Here is a 13191-nt window from a genome sequence, read left to right as displayed (position 1 = left end):
TATATCTACTGTTGATAGCAGGTCTAACAGTATATCTACTGTTGATAGCAGGTCTAACAGTTTATCTACTGTCTGTTGATAGCAGGTCTGACAGTATATCTACTGTTGATAGCAGGTCTAACAGTATATCTAATGTCTGTTGATAGCAGGTCTAACAGTATATCTACTGTTGATAGCAGGTCTAACAGTATATCTACTGTTGATAGCATGCTGTGCATGAATTCATATTTCCTGCGTTGCCAAGGTGATCCGAAAGACAATGCCAGCGTCCCAAATGGCACCACATTCCCTTCAAAACCAAGGTTTAAACTGAGAGTCTGAGTTAGACAAACCAAGGTTTAAACTGAGAGTCTGAGTTAGACAAACCAAGGTTTAAACTGAGAGTCTGAGTTAGACAAACCAAGGTTTTAACTGAGAGTCTGAGTTAGACAAACCAAGGTTTTAACTGAGAGTCTGAATTAGACAAACCAAGGTTTTTACTGAGCTGACATCAGTAGAATGTTGGACATTAAATCATACCACAAAAACTGTTAATGTACATAACACCTATGGTATACAAAACATTATGAACACCTGCTCTTTACACTGAGTATACAAAACATTATGAACGCCTGCTCTTTACACTGAGTATACAAAACATTATGAACACCTGCTCTTTACACTGAGTATACAAAACATTATGAACACCTGTGCTCTTTACACTGAGTATACAAAACATTATGAACGCCTGCTCTTTACACTGAGTATACAAAACATTATGAACACCTGCTCTTTACACTGAGAATACAAATCATTATGAACACCTGCTCTTTACACTGAGTATACAAAACATTATGAACGCCTGCTCTTTACACTGAGTATACAAAACATTATGAACACCTGCTCTTTACACTGAGTATACAAAACATTATGAACACCTGCTCTTTACACTGAGTATACAAAACATTATGAACACCTGCTCTTTACACTGAGTATACAAAACATTATGAACGCCTGCTCTTTACACTGAGTATACAAAACATTATGAACACCTGCTCTTTACACTGAGTATACAAAACATTATGAACGCCTGCTCTTTACACTGAGTATACAAAACATTATGAACACCTGCTCTTTACACTGAGTATACAAAACATTATGAACACCTGCTCTTTACACTGAGTATACAAAACATTATGAACGCCTGCTCTTTACACTGAGTATACAAAACATTATGAACACCTGCTCTTTACACTGAGTATACAAAACATTATGAACGCCTGCTCTTTACACTGAGTATACAAAACATTATGAACGCCTGCTCTTTACACTGAGTATACAAAACATTATGAACACCTGCTCTTTACACTGAGTATACAAAACATTATGAACGCCTGCTCTTTACACTGAGTATACAAAACATTATGAACACCTGCTCTTTACACTGAATATACAAAACATTATGAACGCCTGCTCTTTACACTGAACGAACAAAACATTATGAACACCTGCTCTTTACACTGAATATACAAAACATTATGAACGCCTGCTCTTTACACTGAGTTTACAAAACATTATGAACATCTGCTCTTTACACTGAGTATACAAAACATTATGAACACCTGCTCTTTACACTGAGTATACAAAACATTATGAACACCTGCTCTTTACACTGAGTATACAAAACATTATGAACACCTGCTCTTTACACTGAATATACAAAACATTATGAACGCCTGCTCTTTACACTGAACGAACAAAACATTATGAACACCTGCTCTTTACACTGAATATACAAAACATTATGAACGCCTGCTCTTTACACTGAGTATACAAAACATTATGAACACCTGCTCTTTACACTGAGTATACAAAACATTATGAACACCTGCTCTTTACACTGAGTATACAAAACATTATGAACACCTGCTCTTTACACTGAGTATACAAAACATTATGAACACCTGCTCTTTACACTGAGTATACTGAACATTATGAACACCTGCTCTTTACACTGAGTATACAAAACATTATGAACACCTGCTCTTTACACTGAGTATACTGAACATTATGAACACCTGCTCTTTACACTGAGTATACAAAACATTATGAACACCTGCTCTTTACACTGAGTATACAAAACATTATGAACACCTGCTCTTTACACTGAGTATACTGAACATTATGAACACCTGCTCTTTACACTGAGTATACAAAACATTATGAACACCTGCTCTTTCCACTGAGTATACTGAACATTATGAACACCTGCTCTTTACACTGAGTATACTAAACATTATGAACACCTGCTCTTTACACTGAGTATACAAAACAATATGAACACCTGCTCTTTACACTGAGTATACAAAACATTATGAACACCTGCTCTTTACACTGAGTATACAGAACATTATGAACACCTGCTCTTTACACTGAGTATACAAAACATTATGAACACCTGCTCTTTACACTGAGTATACAAAACATTATGAACACCTGCTCTTTACACTGAGTATACAAAACATTATGAACACCTGCTCTTTACACTGAGTATACTGAACATTATGAACACCTGCTCTTTACACTGAGTATACAGAACATTATGAACACCTGCTCTTTACACTGAGTATACAAAACATTATGAACACCTGCTCTTTACACTGAGTATACAGAACATTATGAACACCTGCTCTTTACACTGAGTATACAAAACATTATGAACACCTGCTCTTTACACTGAGTATACAAAACATTATGAACACCTGCTCTTTACACTGAGTATACAAAACATTATGAACACCTGCTCTTTACACTGAGTATACTGAACATTATGAACACCTGCTCTTTACACTGAATATACAAAACATTATGAACACCTGCTCTTTACACTGAGTATACAAAACATTATGAACACCTGCTCTTTACACTGAGTATACAAAACATTATGAACACCTGCTCTTTACACTGAGTATACAAAACATTATGAACATCTGCTCTTTACACTGAGTATACTGAACATTATGAACACCTGCTCTTTACACTGAGTATACTGAACATTATGAACACCTGCTCTTTACACTGAGTATACAAAACATTATGAACACCTGCTCTTTACACTGAATATACAAAACATTATGAACACCTGCTCTTTACACTGAATATACAGAACATTATGAACACCTGCTCTTTACACTGAGTATACAAAACATTATGAACACCTGCTCTTTACACTGAGTATACAAAACATTATGAACACCTGCTCTTTACAATGAGTATACAGAACATTAAGAACACCTGCTCTTTACACTGAACGAACAAAACATTATGAACACCTGCTCTTTACACTGAGTATACAAAACATTATGAACACCTGCTCTTTATACTGAGTATACTGAACATTATGAACACCTGCTCTTTACACTGAGTATACAAAACATGAACACCTGCTCTTTACACTGAGTATACAGAACATTATGAACACCTGCTCTTTACACTGAGTATACTGAACATTATGAACACCTGCTCTTTACACTGAGTATACAAAATATTATGAACACCTGCTCTTTACACTGAGTATACAAAACATTAGGAACACCTGCTCTTTACACTGAGTATACAAAACATTATGAACACCTGCTCTTTACACTGAGTATACAAAACATTATGAACACCTGCTCTTTACACTGAGTATACAAAACATTATGAACACCTGCTCTTTACACTGAGTATACACAACATTAAGAACACCTGCTCTTTACACTGAGTATACAAAACATTATGAACACCTGCTCTTTACACTGAGTATACAGAACATTATGAACACCTGCTCTTTACACTGAGTATACAAAACATTATGAACACCTGCTCTTTACACTGAGTATACAAAACATTATGAACACCTGCTCTTTACACTGAGTATACAAAACATTATGAACACCTGCTCTTTACACTGAGTATACAAAACATTATGAACACCTTCTCTTTACACTGAACGAACAAAACATTATGAACACGTGCTCTTTATACTGAGTATACTGAACATTATGAACACCTGCTCTTTACACTGAGTATACAAAACATTATGAACACTTGCTCTTTACACTGAGTATACAAAACATTATGAACACCTGCTCTTTACACTGAGTATACAAAACATTATGAACACCTGCTCTTTACACTGAGTATACAAAACATTATGAACACCTGCTCTTTACACTGAACGAACAAAACATTATGAACACCTGCTCTTTACACTGAGTATACAAAACATTATGAACACCTGCTCTTTACACTGAGTATACAAAACATTATGAACACCTGCTCTTTACACTGAACGAACAAAACATTATGAACACCTGCTCTTTACACTGAGTATACAAAACATTATGAACACCTGCTCTTTCCATGACTTGGACTGATCAGGTGAATCCAGGTGAAAGATATGATTGATCTCTTATTGATGTCACCTGTTAAACCCACTTCAATCAGTGTAGATGAAGAAGAGGAGACGTGTCCAATTCAGAGGGTGAATGGGCAAGACAAAAGATTTAAGTGCCTTTAATGTCAAGAACTGCAACGCTGCTGGGTTTTTCATGCTCAACATTTTTTTTTTTTTTTTTGTGTATCCAGAATGGTCCATCACCCAAAGGACATTCAGCCAACTGGACACAACTGTGGGACATTTGGAGTCAACAAGTGGCAGCATCCTTGTGGAACGCTTTCGACACCTTGTGGAGTCCATGTCCCGATGAATTGAGGCTGTTCAGAGGGCAAACGGGGAGGTGCAACTCAATATTAGGAAGTAGTTGGTGTTCTTAATGTTTTGTAGAATGGTGGATGCATAGATATGCATGCTAACACACACACACACACACACACACACACACACACACACACACACACACACACACACACACATAAAGTTTAAAGGGAATTCATTATTGACTGGTTTTGTAATCATTAGCCAACCTAAGACTGGCCTGTAGGGGGCATGCGGCTGTATTACGTTCTCTTACCTTCACACCAGTCAAATGTTTCTATCTGCACTCTGTCTGTATGTCACCTCCCTCTTTCCTCTCCCTCTTCCTCCCTTCCCTCCTCTTCTCTGCCGTGATCTGTTATTCCGTATCCTAGTAAATTGATTAATCACAGTCAGTCTGTCCCAGTACCGCATGCTATCTCACTGAGGTCCCAGTGGCTGCCTCTGTCTCTGTCTCTGTCTCTCCCTTAGAGACTCTGCTACAGAGAACACTACTGTAGCTCTACACATCTCTCTCTCTCTCTCTTTCGCACACTTCTCTTTTTCTCTCCATATTCTCTCTGGTGTTTTAACTGAAGAGGGAGGAGGCACAATGATACCCTCTCTTCCTCTCCCCACACAGCATCTCTCACCATCTTCCTCGCCCTGTCTCTTACCAGAATATACCCCTCTCTCTCTGTCTCTCTCTGTCTCTCTCTCTCTCTCTCTCTCTCTCTCTCTCTCTGTCTCTGTCTCTGTCTCTGTCTCTGTCTCTGTCTCTGTCTGTCTCTCTCTCTCTCTCTCTCTCTCTCTCTCTCTCTCTCTCTCTGTCTCTGTCTCTGTCTCTCTCTCTCTCTCTCTCTCTCTCTCTCTCTCTCTCTCTCTCTCTCTCTCTCTCTCTCTCTCTGTGTTGTCAGATGACAATCCAGTGAGTTCCTCTAAAATACCCCCAGCGGCTCTAACTCATTTCTCCTCACTTCTCTTTTCAAACTGCAACAGAATTGTCTTTGACCAGGGCCCATAGAACTATGTTCAAAAGCAGTGCACTATACAGGGAATAGTGTACTATTTGGGACCCACACACGCTGCTGTTCTGGGCCGAGGCCAGATACATCTCCTGCGCTTGAGCACGACAAACCTAAAATGACGGTGATGACGTAACACAAACTCACGGGATTTATGATCCAACTGCTTCGTTTTAGAGAGTAGAAAAATGAGCTGTATCTCTGTAACTAAGCATTGTGGGAAGCGGTGGTCTGTCAAGTTACTGTACAGTGCAGGAAGCTTCCACTGCACTCTCCCCCACCTCTCTCTCCCCCCACTTCTCTCTCCCCTCTCCTCTCCTCACACCCCCCCCCCTCTCTCTCTCCTCCCCATCTCTGTTCCTCACCTATATCTCATTCATCCCCCCCCCTCTCTCTCTCTCTCTCTCTCTCCTCCACCTCCCATCTCTCTTCCTCACCTCTATCTCATTCATCCCCTCTCTCTCTCCTCCACCTCCCATCTCTCTTCCTCACCTCTATCTCATTCATCCCCTCTCTCTCTCCTCCACCTCCCATCTCTCTTCCTCACCTCTATCTCATTCATCCCCTCTCTCTCTTTCTACCCATATGGAAGGTCTCTGTTGTCTCAGCTGTGGTTGTCTCTCTCCTCCCCCCTCCTTTCTTTTCTCCCTCGTTCTTACCGTTTCTTGTGTTTGTCCTTATAGAGCTCTTCACTGCATCAACCAGGGCCTCTCAGCTCAACACCCACACGACAGCATCAAGTTCCACCACCTAGAGAGAGAGAGAGAGAGAGAGAGAGAGAGAGAGAGAGAGAGAGAGAGAGAGAGAGAGAGAGAGAGAGAGAGAGAGAGAGAGAGAGAGAGAGAGAGAGAGAGAGAGAGAGAGAGAGAGAGAGAGAGAGAGAGAGAGAGAGAGAGAGAGAGACAGAGAGAGACAGAGACAGAGGCAGAGACAGAGACAGAGACAGAGACAGAGAGAGAGAGAGAGAGAGAGAGAGAGAGAGGTTGGTTAGCATAAGGTACAGTAGTTTGTGTCTGCATAACATAAGGTTAAGATGATAATGTGAGGTTGTTATTATAATTATAATTATTATGCAGGTTAATCTGGCAAGTGTGAAAGTGAACCTATTGAAGTTTGAACTTTGTTTGGGATGTCTGTGAGAGTGGTGATAATAATTTTTATTATTTCATTTTACTAGGGAAGTCAGTTAAGAACAAATTCTTATTTTTAATGACGGCCTAGGAACAGTGGGTTAACTGCCTGTTCAGGGGCAGAACAACAGATTTGAACTTGCAACTTGCAACTTGCAACCTTTCGGTTACTAGTCCAACGCTCTAACCACTAGGCTACCCTGCTGCACTAATACAGGAAGTAGTAGTGATAATAGTACAAGAAGTAGTATTGACAATAATACAGGAAGTAGTAGTGATAATCAAACATTACATCCATTTTACACTCTTCACTTCCCCTAGGTTACATGACAGGGATGTTCCCTTTCAAGGGAAGGAGTGAACAAGCACAGAGGCGAGGACACATCTTCTCAGTTTGGACATCAGCCAAATCCTTTATTTTCACACTACAGTAACATAAGCCTGTTTATATCTGTCTCAGCTCAGTTGTTATAGCTCATGACCTCACACTACACACTAAACCCTCTAATCTAGTGTCTACTGTAACTATTGACGCTATCCATGGTGGCGTTGCATCATACCAGGAAGAGAGCTAGAGAAAGAAAGAGATGGAGAATGGCTTTGCTAAACTGTTGCCAAGGAAACAAGCATGGCAACGGCGAGGCAGAGAACTTTCTGAGCTATTGATTAGCCTAACGACAACAAAACGCTAACCATATTTGTCTCCCAGCTGGACAGACAGAGAAGAAAGAGGTTGATAAAGAGGAACAAAGGGAAGAAGGAGGGAAGGAGACGGAGACGGAGACGGAGAAGGAGACGGAGAAGGAGACGGAGAAGGAGACGGAGAAGGAGACGGAGAAGGAGACGGAGACGGAGACGGAGAAGGAGAAGGAGACGGAGAAGGAGAAGGAGAAGGAGAAGGAGACGGAGAAGGAGACGGAGAAGGAGACGGAGAAGGAGAAGGAGACGGAGAAGGAGACGGAGAAGGAGAAGGAGACGGAGAAGGAGACGGAGACGGAGACGGAGAAGGAGACGGAGAAGGAGAAGGAGAAGGAGACGGAGAAGGAGACGGAGAAGGAGACGGAGAAGGAGAAGGAGACGGAGAAGGAGACGGAGAAGGAGACGGAGAAGGAGAAGGAGACGGAGAAGGAGACGGAGAAGGAGACGGAGAAGGAGACGGAGAAGGAGAAGGAGACGGAGAAGGAGACGGAGAAGGAGAAGGAGACGGAGAAGGAGAAGGAGACGGAGAAGGAGACGGAGAAGGAGACGGAGAAGGAGAAGGAGACGGAGAAGGAGACGGAGAAGGAGACGGAGAAGGAGACGGAGAAGGAGACGGAGAAGGAGAAGGAGACGGAGAAGGAGACGGAGAAGGAGACGGAGACGGAGACGGAGAAGGAGAAGGAGACGGAGAAGGAGACGGAGAAGGAGAAGGAGAAGGAGACGGAGAAGGAGACGGAGAAGGAGACGGAGAAGGAGAAGGAGACGGAGAAGGAGACGGAGAAGGAGAAGGAGACGGAGACGGAGAAGGAGACGGAGAAGGAGACGGAGACGGAGACGGAGAAGGAGACGGAGAAGGAGACGGAGAAGGAGAAGGAGACGGAGAAGGAGACGGAGAAGGAGACGGAGACGGAGAAGGAGACGGAGAAGGAGACGGAGAAGGAGAGAGAGAAAGATGAAAGGTGTGTGTTTAAAGGCGAAAGGTCTTCTCTCTCTCTCTCTCTCTCTTTCTCTCTCTTTCTCTCCCCATCTCTCTCTCTCTCTCTTTCTCTCCCCATCTCTCCCCATCTCACTCACTCACTCACTCACTCACTCACTCACTCACTCACTCACTCACACACACACACACACACACACACACACACACACACACACACACACACACACACACACACACACACACACACACACACACACACACACACCTTAAACACACACAAGCCTCAAACATAGTCATTCACAACTGTGAATGCTGAGATGTGCTGGTAGAGATTGTTGATGCTGCTTGTGTCTCAGTGCTGTCAGAGATAGCTAGTCTAGCCTTCAATCATTCTGATCTACAACCATTAGAAGTTCATGAACAGGATTTGAATGACAATAGCACAGGGATGCCGGGCATCATATCTTGAGATCTCTCACGCTGCTTTAATAAAGGGATGAAAGAGAAGAATAGAGACAGAGAGAGAGAGGAGAGAGAGAAAGAGAGAGTGTGGGAAAGAAATAGAGACATGAAGGGAGAGAGAGAAAGAGTGACTGACCCAAAATCAAGGAAATACCACAGTGTTCCATCACAGCAGCAAGATGTGTGACCTGTTGCCACAAGAAAAGGGGCAACCAGTGAAGAACACACACCATTGTACAACCTATATTTATCTTTATTTTCCCTTTTGTACTTTAACTATTTGCATATTATTACAACACTGTATAAAGACATAATATGACATTTGAAATGTCTTTATTCTTTTGGAACTTCTGTGAGTGTAATGTTTACTCTTACATTTTTCTAAAATGCTTATTTCACAAAGTGTTTAAAATATTTTTTCACTTGCTTCGACAATGTAAACACATGTTTCCCGTGCTGATAAAGCCAGTTAAATTGAGTATGGGACAGATGGAGACAAAGACAAAAGGAGAGGAAGGACACAACACATCTGAGCTCAAAGTATTCTCTAAGGCTACGGTATAGTAAAGTTGTATCATCACAACAATTATCTGGGTAAAATATTTTCTGGGAGCACGGGTGCTCCCAAATTAAATATCCAGGTCACACATCAAAATATTTAGGAGCATATATATATGTATATACATTTTTCTTTAACCTTTATTTAACTAGTCAGTTAAAGAACACATTATTATTTTCAATGACGGCTTAGGAACAGTGGGTTAACTGCCTGTTCAGGGGCAGAATGACAGATTTGTAACTTTTCGATCTAGCAATCTTCCGGTTACTAGTCCAACTCTCTAACGCTCTAGGCTACCTGCCGCCCGCTCTAACCACTAGGCTTCCTGCCGCCCGCTCTAACCACTAGGCTACCTGCCGCCCGCTCTAACCACTAGGCTACCTGCCGCCCGCTCTAACCACTAGGCTACCTGCCGCCCGCTCTAACCACTAGGCTACCTGCCGCCCGCTCTAACCACTAGGCTACCTGCCGCCCGCTCTAACCACTAGGCTACTTGCCGCCCGCTCTAACCACTAGGCTACCTGCCGCCCGCTCTAACCACTAGGCTACCTGCCGCCCGCTCTAACCACTAGGCTACCTGCCGCCCGCTCTAACCACTAGGCTACCTGCCGCCCGCTCTAACCACTAGGCTACCTGCCGCCCGCTCTAACCACTAGGCTACCTGCCGCCCGCTCTAACCACTAGGCTACCTGCCGCCCGCTCTAACCACTAGGCTACCTGCCGCCCGCTCTAACCACTAGGCTACCTGCCGCCCGCTCTAACCACTAGGCTACCTGCCGCCCGCTTTAACCACTAGGCTACCTGCCGCCCGCTCTAACCACTAGGCAACCTGCCGCCCGCTCTAACCACTAGGCTACCTGCCGCCCGCTCTAACCACTAGGCTACTTGCCGCCCGCTCTAACCACTAGGCTACCTGCCGCCCGCTCTAACCACTAGGCTACCTGCCGCCTGCTCTAACCACTAGGCTACCTGCCGCCCGCTCTAACCACTAGGCTACCTGACGCCCGCTCTAACCAGTAGGCTACCTGACGCCCGCTCTAACCACTAAGCTACCTGCCGCCCTCTCTAACCACTAGGCTACCTGCCCCCCCGCTCTAACCACTAGGCTACCTGACGCCCGCTCTAACCACTAGGCTACCTTCCCCCCCGCTCTAATCACTAGGCTACCTGGCGCCCGCTCTAACCACTAGGCTACCTGACGCCCGCTCTAACCACTAGGCTACCTGCCCCCCCGCTCTAACCACTAGGCTACCTGCCGCCCCGCTCTAACCACTAGGCTACCTGCCTCTAACCACTATCCTAACTGTATGACCATAATGATCGCATTGTAGTGCCCTGCCTGAGGGAGAGAAATAGATGCGAGAGAGGGATGAGCGGAGAACAATAATCTAACAATCTCTCTAGGTAGGTTCCTACTGGCGACAGATTTTCATGCTAATCTTTTAAAATTCGCATTAAAGAAAACATGCACATTTCCACCAAACCGACTTGTTGCTGATAAAGATCAGTGTGTGAGGATGCATGTACTTTTCGCTTAAATTGTTATATACCCGAAAAAAATGTTCAATGCCTTTTCAACTCTACCGAAGGTTTTGTCTTAAAAACAGTTGCAAATGTGCCTACTTTGATATTGTCATGCTGCTCTAGTGTAAGAGTGGGGGTTGGGCCTGTTTGCACACTCACGACCAGGGCGTATTTGTGACTTCCATGTTGAGGCCCTCTTTGCAGTGGATGGGGTGCACGGGGTGGGCACGACGGGCATAGGTCTGATCTGAGGGGGCCTCAATCGGGTGTGGGCATGGTTGACTTGGGGGTGGGTTGATTGGTTGGGGTGTGGATGTGGCTGGTGCTGCTGTGGTCTGGATGTAGGTCTTCTCGGCGTGGGTCCTCTATGTGTAGGTACAAGGGGGGGGGTCCCGCAGGTCTGGGAGGGTGTTTCGCTAGTCTGGGCGGGGTGTCTATTGATCTGTTGCTCCTGTGTGAAGTGTTCGATCTGCGTTTAAACACTTGTGCGTTGGGGAAAGTAGATCAAGCTTTTTCAATCACTCCCTTCAGTGCTGTGGCCACCTTTTCCTGCTGTGCTCTCAGGTCGTTTGTGCCTGTGTGTATTATTATGTGGCTGGGTGACCCAGTTGGTCTTCTGACAGAAGGTCTAGGGCGTGCTGGGTGCTTGGACACACTGTGTTTGGGGAAAAATGCGTTTTTCTTGTATATATTTCCCATTTGAGTCCATAAGGAGTACAATCTGTGTCTTGTGTATGTCCTCAGTGGGTGTGTGTGGGGGGGGAGCTGTCAAGGAGGGCTGTCAGGGTGGCTGATGGGGGGTGCTCAGAGGGGGTGAGATCCCCTGGGCTTGGGATTCTTCATTTGTCTGTTCTGCTGTGATGTCGACGCTATGGTCAGGGTCTGGGGTGGACCATTCTGTTGTGGTATCGAGACTTTTGTCGGGAGCTGAGGTGGGCTGTTCTGCTGGCTTCTCTGTGGGGGTGGCCACCTCTCCAGTGGGTTGTTCTGTCACACGCCATCCCCCTCACCCTCTCCTCCATCCCCTTCACCCTCTCCTCCATTCCCCTCACCCTCTCCTCCATCCCCCTCACCCTCTCCTCCATCCCCCTCACCCTCTCCTCCATTCCCCTCACCCTCTCCTCCATCCCCCTCACCCTCTCCTCCATCCCCTTCACCCTCTCCTCCATTCCCCTCACCCTCTCCTCCATCCCCCTCACCCTCTCCTCCATCCCCCTCACCCTCTCCTCCATCCCCTTCACCCTCTCCTCCATTCCCCTCACCCTCTCCTCCATCCCCCTCACCCTCTCCTCCATTCCCCTTGCTCTCTCCTCTAGTGCTCTGTTCTTCTCCTGCTCCTGCTTTTTATCCTGTTGAAGTTGTCTCACCACTGTCTAGAGTGCAGATATGTCTCTCTCCACCTCCAGCACCCCGGGTCTGGTTAACGGGGTGTTGTTGTGCTGGACTGTTGTCTGGGTTGACTTTCCGCTGGGGACGGCTCGTCTGTGGGGTTATATAATGTAGAGGTCTGGTCTGACCCGCTCGGGGTGGGGGTATCTTTCTCAAGGGAGAGCTTCTCCTGCTGGGCTAATTCTTTGATTAGGTGAAAGTCCATCTGAAACTGTTTGAGGTTGCCCTGTACCAATACTGTTCCAGACTCATAGAGATTTATATTAGCTGACTCAGAGAGGTGTTTTCAGGTTTGTGTTGTTTTCAAGAGCCTTTGCTGTAAAGCGTTGGAATAATAATCTTTGGTCGTTGTAAGCCTTCCAGGTCATTCTGTAATTCCTTCCAAAATCAGGTTGTAGGTTATGAGTTTTGAATTGGAGTGAAGGTTATGTTGTGGAGGGTAGTATCCTGTATATGTCCTGGTGACATAGTGTTGTGGAGGGTAGTATCCTGTATATGTCCTGGTGACATAGTGTTGTAGAGGGTAGTATCCTGTATATGTCCTGGTGACATAGTGTTGTGGAGGGTAGTATCCTGTATATGTCATGGTGACATAGTGTTGTAGAGGGTAGTATCCTGTATATGTCCTGGTGACATGCTGAAGGTTATGTTGTGGAGGGTAGGATCCTGAATATGTCCTGGTGACATAGTGTTGTGGAGGGTAGTATCCTGTATATGTCCTGGTGACATAGTGTTGTAGAGGGTAGTAT

General features: G+C 44.7%; 1 protein-coding gene across 5 annotated transcripts in view; it reads right to left on the bottom strand.

Moving 5' to 3' along the window:
* Window positions 1-13191, bottom strand: part of fam49al (family with sequence similarity 49 member A, like) — a 101587-nt gene that overhangs the window by 30434 nt on the left and 57962 nt on the right. For 2 of the 5 annotated variants that reach the window (XM_090209426.1, XM_090209430.1), the window contains 2 exons: window positions 6402-6492; window positions 4995-5108 (listed from right to left, as the gene is read on the bottom strand). The gene's annotated coding sequence lies outside the window, so the exon portion shown is untranslated. Of the gene's footprint in view, window positions 1-4994; window positions 5109-6401; window positions 6493-13191 lie in introns of those variants that run through there. The other 3 variants (XM_090209428.1, XM_090209429.1, XM_090209427.1) reach the window with 2 other exon arrangements.

The sequence above is a fragment of the Oncorhynchus mykiss genome, chromosome 18, assembly GCF_057628025.1.
Source record: "Oncorhynchus mykiss isolate SJ-2025 chromosome 18, ASM5762802v1, whole genome shotgun sequence".
NCBI classification, from domain to species: Eukaryota; Metazoa; Chordata; class Actinopteri; order Salmoniformes; family Salmonidae; genus Oncorhynchus; species Oncorhynchus mykiss.
This window is presented reverse-complemented; position numbering and strand designations above follow the sequence as displayed.